This window comes from Protopterus annectens, chromosome 12.part0 (assembly GCF_019279795.1).
Source record: "Protopterus annectens isolate FY-2018-M chromosome 12.part0, PAN1.0, whole genome shotgun sequence".
Lineage (NCBI taxonomy): Eukaryota > Metazoa > Chordata > Ceratodontiformes > Protopteridae > Protopterus > Protopterus annectens.
Window position 1 is genome coordinate 104,152,795 of NC_056746.1, and position 22,645 is coordinate 104,175,439.

The following is a 22,645-nucleotide window of genomic DNA, read 5'->3' on the forward strand; positions in this document are numbered from 1 at the left end:
TGAGGCAATATCCATGGTGGGCTGTGAGCCATATTCTTCAATAGAGGGTACCAGTGCTGGCATGGACAGTCTGGGGCTATGAGAATCATTTGAGGTTTCTCTTTGACCTTCAAAAGAACCTTTGTGAGAAGAGGTAATGGAGGAAAGGCATATGCTGTCAGGTTTTTCCAACTGAAGGAGAACGCCTCCACTTTCCAAGCTTGATGGTGGAATGTCCTTGTACAAACTTTTGTCAGCTGGTAGTTGTGAAGACTGGCAAACAGCTCTATATTTGGTAGGCCCCATCTTTGAGTTATCATTGTAAATATTTGTGGGTCTAGCTTCCACTCGTGGGGATCTTTGGTGTTTCTGCTTGGGTCGTCTGCCAAAGTGTTTTTCTGTCCTGGCAGGAATTGAGCTTGTAACTGGACTTGGTAGGCCAGAGCTGTGTTCCATAAGATTATTGCTTGCCTGCAAAGAGGGTAGGAATGTGTGCCCCCTTGTTTGTTTATGTACCACATTACTGTGATGTTGTCCATCTTTATTGCAAGTTGTCCAGGCTGTAGTGGATCCCTGAAGGCTGTCAGAGCTTTCTGTACAGCTAGCATCTCTTTTTGGTTTATCTGCCGTTTTCTTTGTTCTGCAGTCCATAGGCCTTGAATGCATTTGCCCTGCCATGTGTGCCCCCCCAGGCATAGTCTGAAGCATCTGTTGTGATAGTCTGCCTGAGTGGGGGCAAGGTGAAAGGCTGACCCTTGTTGAGGTGACATGCCTATGCCCACCACAGAAATTCCTGTTGAAGGCAGGGAATGAGAGATATCACTGTGTCCAAGCTGTGGCTGTGTTGAGACCATACGCTTTTTAGGTACCACTGTAATTTCCTCATATGCAGTTCTGCAAATGGTATTATCAGAATGCAAGATGCCCTGAAGCCCAAAGCCTGCAGAATTTTTCTTGCAGTTAATTGGGTCTTCGTTGCCATTGTCTTGAAATACTGAGTCAGTTGTAATTGCTTGTTTGGTGTAAGATGAGCATTCTGGGCCGTTGTGTCCAAGATGGCACCCAGGAATGTCATTTTTGTGAGGGTACTAGTTTTGACTTCTTTTCGTTTACTGTGTACCCCAGACAATTCAGTAGATGCTTCACAAAAAACAGATGTTGTAAAACCATGTCTTTTCTTTCTGCTTGGATGAGGCAGTCGTCCAGGTATTGAAATATTTGAATTCCTCTTTGTCTGCAGTATGCAATTACTGGTGCCAGGCATTTTGCGAATACTCTGGGCGCAGTAGATAATCCAAAGGGCAGTGCAGAGAATTGATAATGGGTTGAACCTGCAATGAAACTGAGGTATCTTCTGCAACTTTGCCTGATAGGGACATGCAGGTATACCTCCTTGAGGTCCAACGTTACCAGCCATGCTTCCTTGCCCAACATGGGAAGTAGCTGCTGTAGTGTTAGCATCTTGAATTTGGGAACTTGTGTTTAGAATTGAAAGGTCCAGAATTGGTCTCCAAGCATTTTCTTTTCTGGGTACTAGGAAGAGTCTTGAGTAAAATCCTTGGCCTTGCTCTTGAGTTGGTACCCTTTGAATGGCTCTCATGGCCATGAGAGCTGTAATTTGTTTTTGAGCCTCTGCCCTTTGATTTTGTGGCAGGTTTGGCATTCCTCTTTTTATTGGCAAGGTGTGAAAGTGGAATCTGTATCCTCATAAAATTATGTCTAGTACCCATTTGTCCTTTGTGACCATGTGCCAGTTGTCTGCAAATAGTGCTAGTTTTCCCCCCAAGGGGGCTGACAAAAGAGCTTTGTTTGGCCAGCTGAGGTGCAAGTCATTGAGTTTGCCTTCTGGTGGGTTGAGACCTGCCTTCTCCCTTCTGGGTTGAGACCTGCCTTCTCCCTTCTGGGTTGGAGTGCCCCATTGGCAAGGTTTATACTGAGCTTGTGGTTGTCCTCTGCCCCTTGGGCGCCTGTATTTACCCCTCTGAGGCCTGTCAGTGGCTGGAAAGGACCAATTTTTTGTTGGCCAGTTTCTGCTGAAGCGAGGGGGTTGTACTTGTAGGAAATCTTTGACTGTCTGCATTGATTTTGCTTTAACATGATCAGGCAGACTTTGTTCCTTTAGCCAGGCATGCTTACGTATAACTGATCCAGTGACAGCTGCTCTGCAGGAGGCCTCTAAAGAATCAAACCCACATTGCAAGGTATGTTTGCCCACCTGCTCGGAGGCGTGCAACAAATCCTGTACTACTTTCAATTCAGATTGTTGAGGGAGGGTGGTTATCTTTTGTTTTAACTGAGAGATCAGAAATTGCTGATACTTAAGCATATGAAATTGACAGTTAAGAGCTCTCATAGCTAAAGTGGCTGAGGTATAAACCGTTTTCCCCCATCTGTCTAGTGCTCTAGAATCCCTTTCAGAAGGTACTGGATTTTTAGCCATGGAAGCCTTAGCCCCCTTGGGACCCTGGGAGATGGTCTCTGGGTCAGCTACTGGGCTTTTGTAAAGAAATTTGTGGGAATCAGGTACTCTGTAGTATCAGTCAGGCTTGGTCGGGGCAGGAGGCAGAGAGTCAGGGTTGAAACTGGATTCTAAATAGACATCATCTACAATGTCCAAAACAGGAGGGATGGCTAGAGGTCTGTGTTGGGGGAGTAAAAGAAACTCTCTGAGCCTTTTCTTGGAATCAGAGTAATCCTGACCTTCCCGGTGAAAATGTTCCCCCATAGTGTGTAAAGTTTCCCCAAAAGAGTAATCTTCTGGAAGGGAAGCTGAGGGAATAGAGTCCTCAGCATCAGAATCTTCATAAGGATAGAAGGAATAGTCTTGGTCCTCAGAGGAATCCGAAGAAATAGACAGTTGTTCAGAGGAAGCAGATTCTTCTTGTCTAGGCCTTTTGTCAGGAGGAGGCTGAGAACCCCTGATAAGAGAAATCAAATCTTCAGCCATCTTGAGCATCTGTTTCTTAGGCATGGGGCCTTGAACAGGAGACTGAAGTGAAGCCTTTTTCGGTTTGGAAGGAGTCTTCGACTTGGAAAACGTTTTGACTGTAAGAGTCGTCTGTCTGAAAACGCCTTCAGAAACTGATGGCGTTTCAGAAGCACCGATGTCCTTGGAAGGTAAATCATCGGTAGGGCCGGAAGTAAAAGGCTGCGTCGGCCTAGTACATTCTGTCAAAATATCTGTAGCGGTCTCGGTTTCTTGAACTGCGGTAGTCAGAGGCTGCATCGGAGCCTCACTGATAACCGGAGACCGGATCAACTGAGGCCTCGGAATCGGGCTTAGGCCTGGGCTGTCGATCCTTATCCCTGCGCTTTTTGTGCGCGCCGGTAGTCGGTAGCTCCGACGGCATGTTATAATTAAATTTTCTGGCAAAAAAGTGTCGTGCGAAATCAAATCGTCTTTTAATAGTACGTTTATTAAATCTAGCACAAAAACGACAAGTGACATCGTGATCAGGGCCTAGGCAAGGTATGCAATAAGAATGAAAATCCTTATGAGGTATTTGCTTCCCACAAGAAATACAATTGTTAACTTTTTCTGACATTGGTCTGAGGCAAGAAAAGTTTCCCCAACGGGGTACTTAGCTTTATAGAAGACTTTGGTCTGAAATTCGAATTCAAAAATCTCAGGAGTCTGCCGACCGGCACTTGCGAACTGCTTCTGCTTCAGGCACCGCGTGGCAAGAAAGACTGGAGAAAATGGCACCGGTTGCAATATATGTACCCCTGGCGCACTGACGTCAGGGATGAGGCGACAGCAACCGACATCGGACCAAGACTTTGGAAATCCATCCGACTGCGGGACCGCCTGATGACAGGATAACCCAAGTGTAATGACTGCAGCAGGGTAACACGATGAACGTCCTGGACTGCAGCAGTGTGAACACTCGAACATCTACATTTATGGTAGGTACAAAACTGTACTATGTTCATTGTGTTACACTGCTGCAGTCATTACACTTGGGTAGAATCCCAAAGCTGAGGCTGAGTGGCTGGTCTATAAAGAGTTCGGATTGGCTAGGAGGCCCTGCAAAACTGCAGTGGCAAATCCTGCTCTGGATTTAGAGTAAAGAGGCAAGTGGTAATGCTTGGTAAAGGTGTGCACTGAACTCCCAAGTTGCAGCCTCCAAAATTTCCTTGGTTGGTACTCCTCTGGGAAAGGCTGTTGAAGTGGCTGTTGCTCTGGTAGATGTGGCCTAATGTTATTAGGGACAGATTTCCCATGCTGTGTGTAGCAGTAACGAATACTGTGTCCTATCCGTTTGGAGATAAATCTGCTTTGAAATAGCCTTGCCCTGTGATCCTGCAGCATATGCTACAAACAGTTGGTCAGTTTTCCTGAAAGCTTTTGTTTTGTCCAAGTAAAAGTGTAGCTGCCTGTGTATGTCCAAAGAGTGCAGAAGTTTCTCCCCTTTATTCTGGGGGTTTGGATAAAAGGTTGGCAAATGGATGGTTTGGTTAAGAGCCACACTAGATACCACCTTTGGCATAAAGGTAGGGTTTGTCCTAAAAGAAACCCTGTCCTGATGAAAAATTATAAAAGGTTCCACTGCCATTAATGCCTGTAGCTCTGAGACTCTTCGTGCTGAAGTTACTGCCAGGAGCACAGCTGTTTTCCATGATAAAAATTTTAGATCTGCTGTATTGGCTGGCTCAAAAGGTGGCAGGGTCAGATTTTCCCAAACAAAATTGAGGTCCCAAGTTGGTGCTCTCCGGGGCGGTCTTATGTTTTTAGCCCCTCTGAGGTACTGCTTTAGCAGGGGACAAGAGAATAAAGGAGGATCAGTGTTGTAATGTGCTGAAATGGCAGAGGAGTGGATCTTAATTGATGAGACGGATAGGCCTTTGTCCAGCATCTGAGTTAAGTATTGTAAAAACTGATGAATGTTTGGGACAAGAGGGTCAAGGCTTTGAGCCTGGTTCCAGGCGCAGAATCTCTTCCATTTTTCTGAGTAAGATTTCCTGGTGCTAGGCCTCCTGGCCTCCAAAATGACATCCATACAGCTTTAGAAAGCGGTGTTGCCTGTTTGACTAATGAATCCGCCATGCAACCAGGTTTAGGGTTTTGAGCTGACCGTGCAGGATCTGATTGTTTTGTTGAGTCAGAAGGTGTGAAAATCGAGGCAAAATCCATGGAGGGCCTTGAGCTAAGTTCTTTAAGACTGGGTACCAGTGCTGGCATGGCCAGTCTGGAGCAATCAGGATCATCTGTGTCTGGCTTTTATGAGTACCTTCGAAAGGGGAGGCAGCGGTGGGAAGGCATAAACTTTTAGGCTTTTCCAGCTGAACGAGAGAGCATCCACTTTCCATGCTTGTGTGTGATAAGTCCTTGTGCAGAATCTTTGTAGTTGGCAATTCAGTGGGGAGGCAAAAAAATCTGTCTGGGCATCCCCATTTTTGCGTTACCATGTTGAAGATTTGTGGATTTAGTTTCTATTCGTGAGGGTCCATGATATTTCTGCTTATATGCAGAGTATTTTTCTTTCCTGGCAGGAATTGTGCTTGCAGATGAACTTGATAAGTTAGAGCTGTGTTCCACAAGGTCATGGCTTGCCTGTATAGGGGGTAAGAAGGAGTTCCCCCTTGTTTGTTTATGTACCACATTACTGTGGTGTCTGTCTTTAGTAATAAATGTCCTGGATGCAGAAGGTCCTTGAAAGCTGTTAGGGCATTTTGAACAGCCAACATCTCTTTTTGATTGATGTGAAGATGCATTTAGTCTGTGGTCCACTTGCCCTGAATACATTTTCCTGCCATGTGTGCTCCCCAGGTGTAGTCCGAAGCATCTGTTAGTGTCTGCCTGGCTGTGGGTAGAGTGAAAGGCTGACCCTTGTTAAGGTGACATGCTTGTGCCCACCATCGAAACTCCTGTTGTAGGCAGGGAATTATTGGTATTACTGCTTCTAAGCTGTGAGAGTGCTGAGTCCAAACACTTTTTAGGTACCATGGTTATTTCCTCATATGCAGTCTGGCATATGGAATTAGTAGTATGCAGGATGCCATGAATCCCAGGGCCTGCAGAATTTTTCTTGCAGGGAGATGGGACTTTTTTGCCATTAGTTGAAAATATTGAGTCAGTTGTCCTTGTTTGTCTGGCGTGAGATAAACCATCTGGGCCTTTGCATTTAAGCTGGCACCCAGGAATATTATCTGTTGTGAGGGCACTAGTTTTGACTTATTTTCGTTTACTGTGTACCCTAGAGAAATTAGCAACCTTTTTACAAACACCAGATGCTTTAGAAGAATGTCCTTTGTCTCTGCTTGAATGAGGCAGTCGTCCAGGTATGGATATATTTGAATTCCTTTTTGTCTGCAAAATGCAATTACTGGTGCCAGGCACTTTGTAAAGACCCTGGGCACAGTAGAAAGCCAAAGGGCAGTGCAAAGAATTGGTAGTGCATTGTACCAGCTTTGAATCTGAGGTATCTTCTGCAATTTTGTCTGATAGGGACATGCAGGCATGCCTCTTTGAGGTCCAGAGTAACACGCCAAGCTTTTTTACCCAGCATGGGAAGAAGCTGCTGTAGTGTCAACATTTTGAATTTCGGAACATCCAGGTAAGTATTTAGAGTTGAAAGGTCTAGTATGGGTCTCGAGGCTTTGTCCTTTCTGGGGACCAGAAAAGAGTCTTGAGTAAAATCCTTGTCCTTGTTCCTGCTGTGGTACTTTTTGAATAGCTCTCATGTCCATGAGGGCTGATATTTGTTTTTGAGCCTCTGCCCATTGATTTTGTGGCAGGTTTGGCATTCCTTTTAGCCTTGGTAAGGTGTGAAAGTGGAACCTGTAACCTTGAGACACAATATTCAGAACCCATTTGTCTTGGGTGATTGTTTGCCAATTTTGATAAAAAAGTGCTAGTTTTCCCCCTAACGGTGCTGCCAAAAGGGAAGTGCTTGGCGTACGAAGGGTGAAGTCATTGTGACTGTTTCCTGAATGGTTGAGATTTGTCCTCACCTCCTTTTGGGTTGAGGTACCCCCACTGTCATCCTCTGTTAGAGCCTTGGGGTTGAGATCTGCCTCTTGGGCGTCTGTATGTGCCTCTCTGTGGCCTGTCTGACACTGGAAAGGACCAATTCTTTGTAGGCCAATTTCTACTAAATCGAGGTGGCTGTACCTGTAACAAATCTTTGACTGTTTGCATAGATTTAGCTTTATCCTCCATTTTCTTTAACACCTCTTCTGCCTTAACACCAAACAATACATCATGCTGTAAAGGAGCATCCAATAATTTTGCCTTAACATGATCAGGTAAACTGTTCTTTTAACCAAGCATGTCTTCGAATCACAGAACCTGTAACTGCAGGCTCTACAAGAGGCCTCTAAAGAATCAAAACCACATTGCAGAGTATGCTTTCCCACCTGTTCAACCGCATGCAATAAAACCTGCATTTCTTTATAGTCAGGAGCTTCTGAGCTTGTAAACATTTTCTGTTTTAACTGAGCCATTAAATATTGTTGGCACTTAAGCATGTGAACCTGGCAATTTAAAGCCCTTACTGCTGAAGTTGCAGAAGTGTAAACTTTCTTCCCCCATCTATCCAAAGCTCTAGAATCTCTGTCTGAGGGGACTGGATATTTTTGCAATGGAAGCCTTAACCCCTTTGGGACCCTGGGAAATGGTTTCTGGGTCAGCGGAAGGGTTTTTATAAAGAAACTTGTGAGAGCCAGGGACTCTATAGTACCTATCTGGTTTGGCTGGAGCAGGGGGCAAAGAATCAGGAGATAAGCTGGATTCAGAGAACACATCATCCACAATATCTAACACAGGTGGAATAGCAAGGGGCTTGTGTTGAGGCAATAAAAGGATGTCCCTGAGCCTTTTCTTGGATTCAGAATAATCCTGACTTTCCCAATGGAAATGCTCCCTCATGGTATGTAAAGTTTCCCTAAAAGAGTAATCCTTAGGAGGAGAGGCTGAAGGGATAGATTCTTCAGCATCAGAGTCCTCATTGGGGGGGGGGTTAGAGAGTATCCCTGGTCTGAGGAGGAATCAGAGGAAATGGAAACCTGACCAGAAGAATCATAGTCTGTATCTTGCCTAGGCCTTTTCTCAGGAGGGGGATGGGAACCCCTGATTAGAGTAATGAGGTCTTCGGCCATTTTGAGCATCTGTTTATTAGGCATGGAGGACTGTCCAGGAGAATGCTGTACTTGCTTCTTTGTCTTTAATGGTGTTTTTGTCTTGGTTGGTGCTTAATGGTAAGTTGTGAAGGTCTGAAAACACCCTCAGAAGCCGATGCGTGCTCAGCGGCTCCAGATCCATCTGAGGGATTAGTTTCCGTAGGCCCAATACCTTGAGTTTCCAGAGGCCTAGTTGTCTCCACGTGGGAGTCGGAGGCGGCCTGTGGCTCTGAGGTAGAGGATGTCAGGGGCTCAGAAAGCGCCCGAGAACCGGCAAACCGGCGACTGGCCCTAGAAGAGGTTTCGTCGTCGGTTTTGGACCTCGGATGCCTGTCTCTATCCTTGCATTTTTTATGAATTGCGGTCGGTTGATCAGATGGCATTGTATAATTGAACCTTCAGCCAAAGTAGTGCAAAGCAAAATCAAAACATCGTTTTATAGTGCGTTTGTTAAATCTGGCACAAAACCGACAACTAGTGGCATTGTGATCAGAGCCTAGGCATGGAATACAGTAAAAGTGGAAGTCCTTATGAGGTATTTGCTTCCCACAAGAAATACAATTATTAACTTTTTCTGACATCGGTCTGAGGCAAGAAAAAAGTTTCCCCAACAGGATACTTAGCTTTATGGAAGACTTCGGATCTGAAATTCGACTTCGAAAATCTCAGGAGTCAGCCGACCGGCACTTGCGAACTGCTTTTGCTTCGGGCACCGCGTGGCAAGAAAGACTGAAGAAAATGGCGTTGGATGCATCTTATATACCCCTGGCGCACTGACGTCACGGAAAGAGGCAACAGCAACAGACACCGGACCAAGACTTTGGAACTCAAGCCGACTGCGGGACTGCCTGACGGCAGGATAACCCAAGTGTAATGACTGCAGCAGTGTAACACGATGAACATCAGAAAGTTTACCGCAGGGATCACTTCAATGTGTCTGCTGGACAGAGGCACAGGGAACTGATCACTTCAATGTCTCTGCTGGACAGAGGCACAGGGAACTAATCTAAGGGGGCGGCGAAAGCCAACACATTCTGGCTAGGCTTATAAATGCCTTCGGGCAGATAGCCTAGTACCTACCTATGAACCTATGAAAAGAGGATAGGTAGAAAGTATAGAAAAACAGGGGGCTGGAGGGAGGGTAACCAGGACTGCAACAGTGAATACACTCGAACATCTACATTTATGGCAAGTGTACACAACTGTACTATGTTCTTCGTGTTTCACTGTTGCAGTCATCACACTTGGGTCGATTCCCAAAGCGGAGGAAGGGTGGAGGGTAGTCAAGTAGTATTAGGGGCTGGCTAGCAGGCCTTGTAAGACTGCTGTGGCAAATCCAGTTCTGGAATTAGAAAAGATAGGTAAGCGGTTTTGCTTGGTGAAGGTGTGTACAGAACTCCAGGTTGCTTGCAGCTTCCAGGATGTCCCTGGTAGGGACTCCCCTGAGAAATGCTGTAGAGATTGAGGTAGCCCTAGTGGAATGAGGTCTGATCCCCTGTGTGGTAGGTTTTCCATGGTGTTTGTAGCAGAAATGGATGCAATGTGCTATTTAGAAATGGTTTGCTTTGAAATGGCCTTGCCCTCTGCCCCTGTAGCAAAGCTGACTACCAGCTGGTCAGATTTTCTGAAAGGTTTAGTCCTGTCAAGGTAGAACCTGAGCTGTCTGTGCATGTCCAAGGAGTGTGCAGGACCCTTTCCTCTTTATTCTGAGGATTAGGAAAAAACATTGGTAAATGGATGGATTGGTTTAAAGCCACACTGGATATCACCTTGGGCATAAATGATGGGTTAGTCCTTTGGGAAACCCTGTCCGCATGGAAGATAATGAAGTGTTCCACAGCCGTAAGGGCCTGTAACTCAGACACTTTTTGCTGAAGTGATGACTAGAAGTTAAGGCTGTTTTCCAAGAGAGGAATTTTAACTCTGCTGTAGCAGCAGGCTCAAAAGGGGGGAGCGTGAGCTTCTCTAGTACAAAGTTAAGGTCCCAGGCAGGAGTGGGAGCTCTCCTTGGGGGTCTTAAATTGTTAGCTCCTCTCAGGAACTGTTTGATCAAAAGGTGAGAGAAGAGGGGTGGCTCAGTATTGTAATGAGCTGAGATGGCAGAGGCATGAATCTCAATCGATGAGAAGGATAGGCCTTTGTGGAGCAGCTCTGCTACATAATCTAGGATTTGAGGTAAGGTGGGCACGGCTGTATCCTTTACTTGAGACTGGCTCCAAGAACAGTATCTTCTCCACGTTTCTGAATAGGATTTCCTAGTACTAGGCCTCCTGGCCTCAAGGATAACATCCAGCACCTGTTTGCTGAGGGTTGCTGGTGATGTAATCTGAGAATAAGCCAGGCTGCCAGGTTCAAGGTTTGCAGCTGAGGATGCAAAATCTGTCCCTCCTGCTGGGACAGCAGAGAGGGGGTCTGATGTACGTGCCAGGATGGCACTGCTGTCAGACTGCGTAGGAGTGGGTACCAGTGCTGACGTGGCCAGTCTGGTGTAATAAGGATGGTCTTTGGCCTGGCCTATTTGATCTTGAGTGGTACTTTTGAAAGGTGGGGCAGAGGGGGAAAGGCATAGATTGAGAGGTTTACCCATGTAAAGGATAGGGCATCCACTTTCCATGCTTGGCTGTGGGGAATTCTGGTGCAAAATTTGCCTAGTTCATAGTTTCTGGTGTCCCTCACCTGTGTATTAGAAGTTTGAATGAGTTGGGTTCCAGTTTCCACTCGTGTGGGTCCCCATTAGATTTCTGCTTAAGTCGACTGGTATTGAATTTTGCTTGGCAGGAATTGAGCTTGCAGGTACACTTCATAGCTCAAGGTTGTGTTCCACAGAGCCATGGCTAACCTGCAGAGTCAGTAGGAATGAGTTCCCCCTGCTTGTTTATGTACCACAACTGTTGTGTTTTCCGTCTTTATCAAGAGTTGTCCTGGCAGGATAAGGTATTTGAAGGCTGTCAGTGTATTCTGTACAGCTAACATTTCTTTTTGATTGATATGCAGGTGAATTTGTCCTGGGCTCCATTTGCCTTGAATGCATTTGTCTGCCAAGTGAGCCCCCCCCCCCCGTGCATACTCTGATGCATCTGTTGTCAGATTTTGGGCGGCAGGGGGGTTGAGTGAAAGGGAGTCCCTTGTGGTTGCAAGCCTCTGCCCACTAAAGCAACACTGTCTTTAGGCAAGGAATGATAGGAATCACTGTTTCCAGGTCCTGAGAATGTTGACACCAGAGACTTTTTAAGTACCACTGAAGTTTCCTCATATGCAGTCTTGCATATGGAATTAGTAGAATGCATGAAGGCCATGAACCTTAGGGCTTACAGTATTTTTCTTGCAGATACCTGGGTTTGGGTGGCCAGTAGTTTGAAGTAATTTGTCAAATAAACCTGCTTTTCTGGAGTGAGGAATGTCATCTGGGAAATTGTGTTCAAGCTTGCTCCCAGGAATACAATCTTTTGGCTGGGTAACAGATGTGATTTCTTTTCGTTGATGGTATACCCCAGAGAAGTTTGGAGTCTCTTTACAAACATCAGGTGCTGAAGTAGCAATTCCAGACTGTCCGCCTGAATCAGGCAATGGTCCAAGTATGGGTAAATTTGAATATTTCTCTGCCTGCAGTATGCAAAAGCTGGAGCCAGGCACTTTGTGAATGCCCTGGGTGCAGTAGATAAGCCAAAGGGAAGTGCAGAAAACTGACAGAAGTTTGAGAAGGATAGGCCTTTGTGGAGCAGCTCTGCTACAGCTCTCATGGCCATAGCCTGCCCCGAAACTTAGCTATTTCCTGCAATGGGGATGTGCAGATAAGCTTCTTTTAAGTCCAGGGTGACTAACCAGGCATCCTTGGCTAGCATAGGAAGCAGCTGCTGGAGTGTAAGCATTTTGAATTTTGGTACCAACCAGGAAGGAGTTGAGAGTTGACAGATCCAGAATAGGGCGCCAAGAGTTCTCTTTTCTGGGCACCAGGAACAGTCTGGAGTAGAAACCCTGCCCCCTTTGCTCTGTTGGAACAGGTTGAAAAGCCCCGATGCTAAGAGAAAGCACTTGCTTTTGGGCCTCTGCCCACTGGTTTGGAGGAAGGTCTGGCAATTCGCTTGGGGTTGGCAGAGAGTGGAAGTAGAATCTGTACCCCTGGGATACAATGTTTAAGGCCCATCGGTCCTGGGTAATATACTCCCAGTTTTTTGCATACAGGACAAGTTTTCCTCCTAGGGGTGTGGGAAGGATGAAGGACAAGTCACTGTGAACTTTTTCCATAAGGGGGTGGCTTACCACGCCCTGTTTTTGATGAGGGAGCACTCCATTGTTTAGATCTGTGCATACCCTGAGACTGTAGTCTTTGTGGTCTGTTGCCCCTGGGTTTGGACTGAGAAGGTCTGCGAGGGACTGGAAAGGACCAGTTTTTTGAAGGCCAATGCCTACTGAATCTAGGTGGCTGTACCTGTAAGAAATCTTTAACAGCTGGCATACATTTAGCTTTTTCCTCCATCTTTTTAAGAAATTCTTCTGCTTTTGAGCCAAACATTCTTGGTTTAATGCAGCATCTTGTAATTTTGCTTTGACATGGTCTGGCAAGATTTGTTCCTTCAGCCAAGCATGCCTTCTCAGAACAGACCCAGTGACAACAGCCCTGCAAGATGCTTCTAAGGCATCAAAACCACACTGCAAAGTATGGTTACCAACTTGGTTTGCAGAATGCATTAACTCTTATAAGTCTATTTTTTGCACAATCGGGAATAAACACAATTTTTTGTTTAATTAGTTCCATAACATGCTGCTGGTACTTCAACATATGAAACTGACAATTTAAAGCCCTGATGGCTAGAGTTGCAGAGGTATATAGCTTCTTACCCCATCTGTTTAAAGCCCTAGAATCCCTGTCTGAAGGGGTAGGGTTTTTGGCTGTAGTAGCCTTAACACCTTTAGGTCCCTGGGAAATGGTCTCTGGATCCGTAGTGGGATTTTTAAACTGAAATTTGTGAGAGTCATGTACTCTGTAGTACCTGTCAGGCTTTCTAGGAGCTGGAGGTAAAGTATCAGGGGTAAGACTGGATTCCATGAATATCTACAATATCCAGGATAGGGGATATAACTAGAGGCCTATGCTGAGGCAAGTCTAAAAATTCCCTGAGTCTCTTTTTGGACTGTGGGTAGTCCTGGCATTCCCAGCGGAAATGCTCTCTTAGGGTATGCAAGGTTTCACCGAAAGAAAAGTCCTCTGGGAGGGGAGGCAGAGGGAATGAAAACCTCTGCACCAGAGTCCTCATAGGTAGATAAGGGTATGTCCTGGTAATCACAGGGGTCGAAGTCATCAGACCCATGGTCTGCAGAATTCGAAGGAAAATCAATTATTTGTCTTTTAGAGGGGGGAAGGCTGGCTTCCCCTAATTAAAGTAACAAGGTCTTCAGCCATTCGTAGTGCGAACTCTGGGCCCTTAAGTAGTTTGAGTCATTAACAAAGTAGTCGGTTTAATACGAACATCGGAAGGTCTGAATACACCCTCAGAAGCCGATGCCTGCAAAGCGGCTCCAGACCCATCTAAGGTAGAGACATCCCCAGGTTCCATAGTCGAAGAAGCATCTCGTGGCATACCGGACTCCAAATGGGTCTCGGTAGAGGCGTGCGAATCTGCAGAAGCAGGTAACGGGCTGTGAAAGCACCTCACTGAGTACCAGCGGACTGGTGACTAGCTTAATGGAAGCGTTGTCGGCAGTTTCGGGCCTATGCGGTCTGTCTCAGTCTTTATCCTTGCGTATTTTCGGAAGATCGGTAGTCAGATGGCTTATCGAAGCCATTTCGGAATACGGTGAATGAAAGCGAAAGAATTTAGCAACAAAAATAGCCCAATGACAAACAGTTCAGGCGCTGAACAAAACAGAGAGTGATGGACGTCGTGGTCTGGGCCTAAACAAATGACGCAGTAAGAATAGATTCATAGGTTGGTACTAGGCTATTAGCCCTAGGGCCTATACAAGCCTAGCCATAACAATTCCCCGGATATTTCTTCCCAAAATATTTACTTCTCTGGACCCCTGTCTAGCAGGGCGACTGACATGATCCCCTGGGTGAATTTCCTATCTCCAATCCAATCAAGGTTCCTTTTGAAGAGGGCCAAGGAGTGCTCTGCTTGACATGTATGGGCAAATCTATTCCAGAGTATGGGGAGTCTCTGGGTCAGGAACCTATCCCTCCAGCTTGTTTTGTTCATTGTGATGACAAGGTTTAGATCCCTGGAGCGTGTGGCTCCGAGGGATTGGGATTTCTTTAAGTGGAGCATATCCAACAGCTCAGGGTTTGACATGGCCTTGTATGTTATGTTGATCGCCTCTGAGTAGACGATATGCCACAGAGTATAGCTGGAGTTCTTTTTAGATGGTCAGCATATGGCATCTGCTTTAGACCAGTGATTCTTTTAGTGAGGTATTTTTGTGGGCTTTGCAGCTGTTGCAGATGTCTTGTGAGGTACATACCAAACGGGGCATTATACTCTATAATGGGTGTAATGAGGGATGAGTACAGTGGGACAATGACTTTTTCTGGATGAAAAGCCCTTAGTGATAAGGTGTGCCACATAGGATTTCCTAACTGTTGTGGCGATGTGGTTATCAAAAGTGAGACCACTGTCCACCTGTGTCCCTAAGTCTCTCATCACACTTTCAATGTTTAGTGTACTGCCACCTACGTGGTAATTCATGGGTACATGTTTTTTTCCAAAGGGGATAAATATACATTTCTTGGCATTAAGCTTGAGCCCATGGCTCTGGCACCAGGCATCTGTTTCTGTAAGGCCCTTTTGTAGGATATCCACATCATTTGGGGATTCAATAATGGCTCCCAGTTTGCAGTCATCTGCAAACTTTGTTAGCCAGAGTCCCTTAGTGTTGGCCTGTACTTCAGAGAAGTAGATGCCAAACAAGAATGGCCCCAGGACTGAACCCTGAGGTACTCCACTTGTCACTTGTCTGGAGCTGGATTTGGAGTCGGCTACTTTTACAGTCTGGGTTCTGTCAGTAAGCCAGTTGGCAACCCATCGAGTGACGTAGGGATTTATGCCCAGCTTAGTAAGTTTATCTATGATTCCAGTGTGGGGGATGGTGTTGAAGGCCTTGGCGAGGTCCAGATAGGCTGTGTGGACCGCCTTACCCTTGTCCACAGCTCTAGAGGCTGATTTGAAGAAGTCAATCAGGTTCAGGAGACAAGATCGGCCCTTCACAAACCCAAACTGGGTGGGGTCCAGTGTTTGAAGGTTGCCAATGTCTTTGTTTATAAGTTCCATGATAATGCATTCCATGCCCTTGCAGATCAGGCTCGTCAGACTGATGGGACAGTAGTTCCAGGGATCCAAGGTGGATCCCCCCTTGTGGAGTGGGATAACTGTAGCTGTGCGACACTCAGTGGGGACGAAGCCTGAGGTGAGGCTATGATTAAACATGACACTTAGGCGAGGTATCAGTTCATTTTGTAGTTCATGTAGTACACAGCCTGGGATGTCATCTGGTCCCTTGCATGCTGTATTCTTAGCTTTGGAGAGTGCGGTTTCTACCTGTGTGGCCGTGATTACCGGAATTTAGCAACCTTTTGTTATTGAGATGGGCCCTTTACGGGGTGAGAGGGGGGGTGATGTTGGCACTAAATCGATCTGCCAGGATACTGGCAATATCCTTGCGATCAGTATATTTAATGCCATTCTGTTGGAGCTCAGAGCAGATCCGAGCATTGCCATTTAGATTCTTGACATAACTATAGAATGCCTTGTGGTTGTGTTTGGAATCTTTGGCAATTTTATTTTCGTAACTAGCTTTTGAGGATTTTATGAGGGATCTCAGCTTTTTACTGAGGTTGGTGAGGGAGTTTTTTGCATCCTGGGATTTTCCTCTTTTCTGCAACAGTTTCTTCCTTCTGTTGTACAGTTTGTTTATAGCAGGGGACCACCAGATTGGCTTACTTTTTTTGGAGGAGAGCATTTTGGTTCTATTTGGGATGGCACGATTCATACACGAGTGGATGTGCTCGTACAGTGCCTTAGTGTAGGATTCTGCAGTCGAACTTTCAGATCCCATCTGCATGGGTGTCATGAAGTTTGTCACTTCTGACTTTAGTAGCATGAAGTTAGCTTTGGAGAAGTTTTTTAAGGAGGTTTCCTTACTGGGGGGTGGGGGTGGGATGTGGATGTCAAGGAGGATTTGCTTATGGTCAGACCTGATCAATGAGGGGGTGGACCACTTGTGTGGAGCATCTGTCTCCCATGCTGGTAATGACCAGGTCTAGGATATTGGAGCCCCTGGTGGGACAATGGATTAGCTGATCCAGGGCATTGGAATTTATGAATTCCAAGAACCGTTGGGAAAAGGAGTTTGTACCAGAGTATTTTTCCCAGTTAATGGCAGAGTAGTTGAAATCACCCAGTATTAGGGTGTTTGGTTGCATCTTAATATTTTCCAGTATGTTTAGAAAGGTGTAGTGAGAATCTTGGGGTATTTGCTCTCTGTGAGGTATTTGCTTTCCACAGGCAAGACAATTGTTAACTTTTTCTGACATCGATTAGAGCAAGAAAAAAGGATCCCCAACAGGGTACTTAGCTTTAGAAGACTTCAGGTTTGAAACTCTGAAAACGAAAATTTCAGGAAGCAGCCGACCAGCACTTGTGAACTGCTTCTGCTTCGGGCTCCTGCGTCGCAAGAAAAGCTGATGTAATGGCATCAGCTGCATGCTTTATACCCCTGACAATCTGATGTCGTGAAAGAGGCGACAGCATCTGACGCAGAAATCCCAAGACTCTGGTATTTGGGCCGACTGGGGGCCACCTGCAGCCAGATAAACCCAAGTGCGATGACTGCAACAGTGAAACACGAAGAACATCACCAGAGGACCAAATCATGGACTAGAGCAGGGGGTTCCCAACCATTTTTGACTTGCATACCCCTTGGCAGTCCATTTCCCTAAAATTGTACACCTCATATTTTAAATATAAATATTATGACATACGCTTAAAGCGAAGCAGTGGCCACTGCAAAACAATGCATGGTGCGTACAGTATTAATTACTTTTGCATTCATGATCATGTGCATGTTGCCCGAAAGGTATCCAACATTCCACCATTATCAATTTTCAATTAAACATGTCTCTGGCCAATGGGATAAAAAAGGTTTGTTTCGAAAAGCTCTACACAAAAGGGGAGGGTGTCCTCAGGGAAGGTCATTTCACTGGATCCCTAATCTGTCATATTGTGTTTGCCTACACAGCAAAAAAAACAAACTTATTGCAAACACCCAGGAGCAATTCAGTCTGTAAGTAAAGGAACCAAAACATGTGGGGTTAGTCCCAACAAGCTGCCCATGCACACAATCTCAATATTTACCCATACATCTTCAGGCATCATGTTTAATAAGACAATTGCACTTCAGAGAATTTCTCTCTCCCTCTAACCCCCATTTCTTAGCAGCTCTCAAGTTACTAAAGAATAAGGCCAACTGGCAATGTCTGTCTTAGACCCATTAAACAGGATTGTACTTGTTTTACAAACCTGTATTTGCTCCTCAAGAGAACTCCTGTCACCATGAAAGTATGACCATCCCTGCTAATCCCATAAGGGTTGACTACATCTGTATAGTTTTTGCTGGCATTTTCAGGAAGGAGACTGGCATTAGAAAACTGACCAAACAAAAGTTTATTAAAATAATTTTATTATTAAAATATATCTCTATTAAATTTCTAATTTTAAGAACAGATATATCCTCTATGATGGGAATTACAGGTCTCCCCTCTCTAATGCACAATTATTCAAACTGGGCTCCATATTGAAATACTGGGACTCTAAATACTGTGTGCCCACAGGCCGAAAAAAACCCCAAAGCCTAGGAAAAAACAAATATTGAAGATCACACTTCTTTGCAGAAGGACAAGCCTCCTGAAAACCCCCCACCCTCCTGAACTTATGCATTCCAACTAGGACATCAACATACCCTGGAGAAAAGAGAATATTCCAAGACATGGCCATCTTGGACCTGGTATACATAAGTCCACTTTTCAGCCATTCAGTCTTCTGTGTTTCCTAACTCGGTCTAACGGGTCTTGACATTTCAAATGGTTATTTAACAACTGTCATATGATAGTGGCAGATGCAGATATATGGGAATGTGTAAAATACACACAAGCATCAAGTGTATCTTAACAAGTACTAGAAATCAAGTCTGGAGAAGACCCATCATTCTCCCCACACCAATCCCCCAAGTGCCAAGCAGAATCCAACATCTAAAATAATAATAATAAAAATGAGGACAGAACACTACTTAGCACCTATCAAATCTTTCCTTAGCCCTCTTATCACTCACAAGAAAAAGACCACACATCAAAGATACAAAATTCAGTTATCACAGCTAACCTTGTAACAGAACTATTAATGCACAGTTTGTACACCACTTAGTAATCAAAGGCGCATCCAGATTTATTAGAATCTTTGCAAGTAATATGTATGTTTCAGTTATCGATTTTACACATCCCTGTACTAATATTCAGAAGATTAAACTTAAGTGGAACATTTTTTTAAACCTTCCACCCCTCCAGGTCTTTTTTTAGTTTTCCAATTATTTTCACAATTATCATGCCCATACAATACTGGATCAGAAACCACTTCTGTTGGTTACCTGACTGATGCCCCCGCTCAGCCAACCCTTATGGGTTTGGACTTTTTTAGTAGAGAAAGCAGCTCTTAAATTTAGTTTTGCCTTGCCTTTGATCTGTGGACACTTAAATTAATCTCTGTGACAATACATCAAAAGCTCTCAGTCAACCCCCTAATGGCAGAATGAAATGTTCCAACTGGCAGATAGAAGAATGACGGACTGTCAGGCAACAGAGCATAAAAGTGTAAAACATACATTTTTTTTTATTTCACTAATTTCTCTAAAGCTTTTAACAACTGTTCTTTCTATGCTATGTTTATGTTTCCATTTTATTTTTATTTATTTGTTACACAGGTAAAGCGGTAGGCGGTCCAGTACAAGACTTCTCAGCCATAAACCAAGCCATTGGCAAACTACAAGTTAAACCAGCATTCATAAACATAGCTTAAATTTCTTGACAAAGTGGGTAAGATATGGTTCTTCCCTGTTTGTTGACATACCAGACAACGGATGTATTTGCTTGCCTGAATAGCAATCTTACCTGATGGGAGAACGTCTTGAAAGGCCTGCAATGCAAAGAGGACTGCTCTCATCACCAGGACAATGATGTGTCTTGGCCTCTTCGGCAGACTACATACCTTGGGACTGTCCTTTCCAAGCATACCTTGGACTGTCCTTTCCAAGCATTGCCCCCACCCCTCACCCCAACTGGGAGGCAACTGTGGACATGAAGAAAACAGTTTTAATAAATCCACCAAAGAAGATACTTTGTGCATGCTTGAGTAATCTTGACTGGAGCAGATAACCGGTGTTGAAGAATGAACCACTGGACAGAGTGTCAACTGAAGAATCTGCATGTAAAACCAGGCCATGAGGAATGAGGAGATGGCAGTTTTCATCGGGCCAGCAAGACTAATCAGGCCAGAAGAGTACAACGTTTAACCACTTTCTTGACTTGGACCTCAGTGTCTGTATTCAAGTATAGGGAAGAGAGGCTATTTGACTGTCTCCAGATGAGCATCTATGAACTCCAGGCTTTGCGGAGGTGTGAGGTGAGATTTATTCCGACAGTCAATGATTCTCACATGAACATACAACTGGAGCTAGCCCCTTGCCTACTGAAGTCGATGCCTGGCTGGGGTAATTAGGAGCCAGTCGTTTAGATATGGAAACACTCAGAATCCCAGTAGTCTCAAGTGAACACCCTGGGGGGCCATGGTGAGACCAAAGGGGCAGTGCTCTGAACTGGTAATGACCGGCTCCCAGCCGGAAGCACAGGTATCTCCTAGAGTCTGCTCATTTTGATGTGACAGTACGCATCCTGAAGATCTACAGAACACATCCAATTATTCTTTTGCAGCACAGATAAAAAAACATCCGAAACTTTGAATACTGTACAAACTGATTTAACTTGCTGAGATGCAGAATTGGTCTCAAACATCCTGTCTTTTTTGGCAATAAGAGGAATCTTGAGTAATTCCGGATACTCTCTGATCAGGGAACCTCTTAGATGACTTTTCCAGCAGCACTTTTATTTCCAGAGATGCTGCTTCCCTCTGACCAAGTGGAACATCGGGGATTTACTTCACATTGTTGGGAGGGTTAGAGAAAATAGTACAGTATAATTTCCGGATAGGATTCTCTGCACCAGGAATCTCTTGTAATACACAGCCAGGCAAATGTCCCCTAACTGCCACCAAAGGGGAACAGCCAGGGCTCGTTTCAGAAGTGCTGATAAGGGTAATCTGAAAGGGAAGCACAGATTCTGTGGGACACCTCTGCCATGAGGACAGTGTCTTCTACATTCAAGTTCCCCCCTCTGCACCTGGAGGAAAACCATCTCCACATGAAGCATGAAAAGGCCCCTTGGATTTTCTAAACCACATTTTTCTACCTCCTCACTGAGGCTTATAGAAAGGTCTTTGAGGGACTGAAAAACATACACCCAAGGCAGACAGGGTCTCTCTCTCTCTCTTGTTCACATCTGGAGAGCATGTCTAACCATGATGCCAAACAGGGGAGAACCATCAAAAGGCACAATGATGAACAAAGACAACTTAAAGGGCTCTTCAAAGTCACAAAATCTTATCCAGGCAAGTCTCCTGATAGCTATGCCTGAGGTACCTTCTGCTGCTTGGGAGAGCAACCTCATGGATGCATTTGAAACAGAATCTCCTTGCACATCGGGCCATCCTCCAGTCTACTTCCATTCTTGGCTGACATGAACCCCAAAAAGAGATTTGGCAAGCTCTTTAGTCAGATCTCTTTGCAGCCTTGTAAAATGTGCCAGATAACTTAGTGACTGGAGGGGAAAGGTTGCTGAACCGTAAACGCACTTCGGAAATCTGTTCAAAGCCCTGCGCTCCCTGTTATGGAGATGGACAGGGAAACACTGTTTTGCCAGTTCCTTCTTAGTGGCTGCAGCCAGAACCATGGCATTGATTGGATCTCCTTTGCTTCAGTGTGCACGATCCTTAGGGGGTGCTAAGATCTTGTTTTGTCTTTCGGTATTAGCTTTACAGTGTTCAGCTCCTTCCACTCCTGGCAAGAAACTAGATTGAAGAGATCATCGCCAAGTAGTAACCCAAGCAATAGATGGGCCAGACCCAAAAGTCTTTGTTTCAGGAGTTCCAGGATGTCTCCAAAGGAGATGTCTTCAGGTGGTCATATGGGTGACCCTCCCACCCCGACTTACTCTTATCGGACTTTTTGCTAGGGGTTTGAGCCTCAGCAACTGAGAGAGCAAAGCAAGATGGAAGATGACCTCTTAAAACTAACTTGTTCCTCTGATCAGTTAAAGCTCTGGAATTAAAACCAGAGCAGATGGAACAATCAGCTTCCAAATCAGCGGGGCCTAGGGAGTGCACACATTCCTTGTGGGCATCTTATTTGTCAAGTTCATGACTACAAGTAATGCACTTTGATTAGAAGAAAAAACATTTAAGCTTTAAAGATAGAAAAATTTTTTTTTTTTTTGCAAAAACTAGAAAGGAAAGAAAAGAAAGAAACAAAGATAGTGAAAAACTATCAACAATGGTAGAAAGAAATACTCAAAACAAGTAATGAAAGAGGAGTACCAGCAATGGTACTTGGAGAGGGTACCAAAACTGGTAGCTACAAAGGAAGCAGAAATCAGCTAAAATTAGTTCAAAAGATTATAGGGGGAGGTAGAAGTACAACAGAATATAAAAGGTAGAACTACAGCTCTCTCACAATAACAGGCCATAAGTCCAAAAAAGCTAGACAGCAAAGGGTTCTGCATCTGAAGCTGATGGCAGCAAATGAGATAGTCAGGTTGGCAGGGTATTATGGGTAAAGGGAGGAGCTCGAGATCTTTGATCACATGACCTGGTAGAAGTAGCAGAGTCAGATAAGAGTCTGAGATCTAAGCCCATAAGTTGAAGAATGAATAAAAAGGACATCAGATCTACACTTGCCACTACTTACCTCCGCCCCCTCACTACTTTATGGCACTCCCATCCTTACTAAGCTTCAGGCATCACACAAAACTTGATCAATACTATAACATTGTGGCTAAATTTGCAGCAAATACCCTTTTCATATATAAATGTGTGTGTGCGCGCGTGTATTATATATACAGACACACACACACACACACACACACACACACACACACACACACACACACACACACACACACACACACACAAATACATGTTCCTAACTGCCGTTACCATGTTAACTCTGTAACCTATTACTGTTACCATGTATAACTCTATTCTGTGACTGTACGGAGCTTTTTTCCCCAGGACTCCACTAGAAACAGACACTAGCGGTCCAGTCAGACTTTTCTAGTAAACAAATGTTAAATAAAAAAAAAAATAAAATATACACACACATATGCATGTACATGTGTGCGTATATACATACACACAATCTCTAGACACACAGTTATTCAAGCACACGTACGCAC

The 22,645-nt window shown here is 44.8% G+C and overlaps 1 protein-coding gene across 1 annotated transcript in view; it reads right to left on the reverse strand.

Annotated features, from left to right (window-relative positions):
* Positions 1 to 22,645, reverse strand: part of CHST12 (carbohydrate sulfotransferase 12) — an 86,210-nt gene that overhangs the window by 63,444 nt on the left and 121 nt on the right. The gene's annotated exons all lie outside the window — the stretch shown is intronic.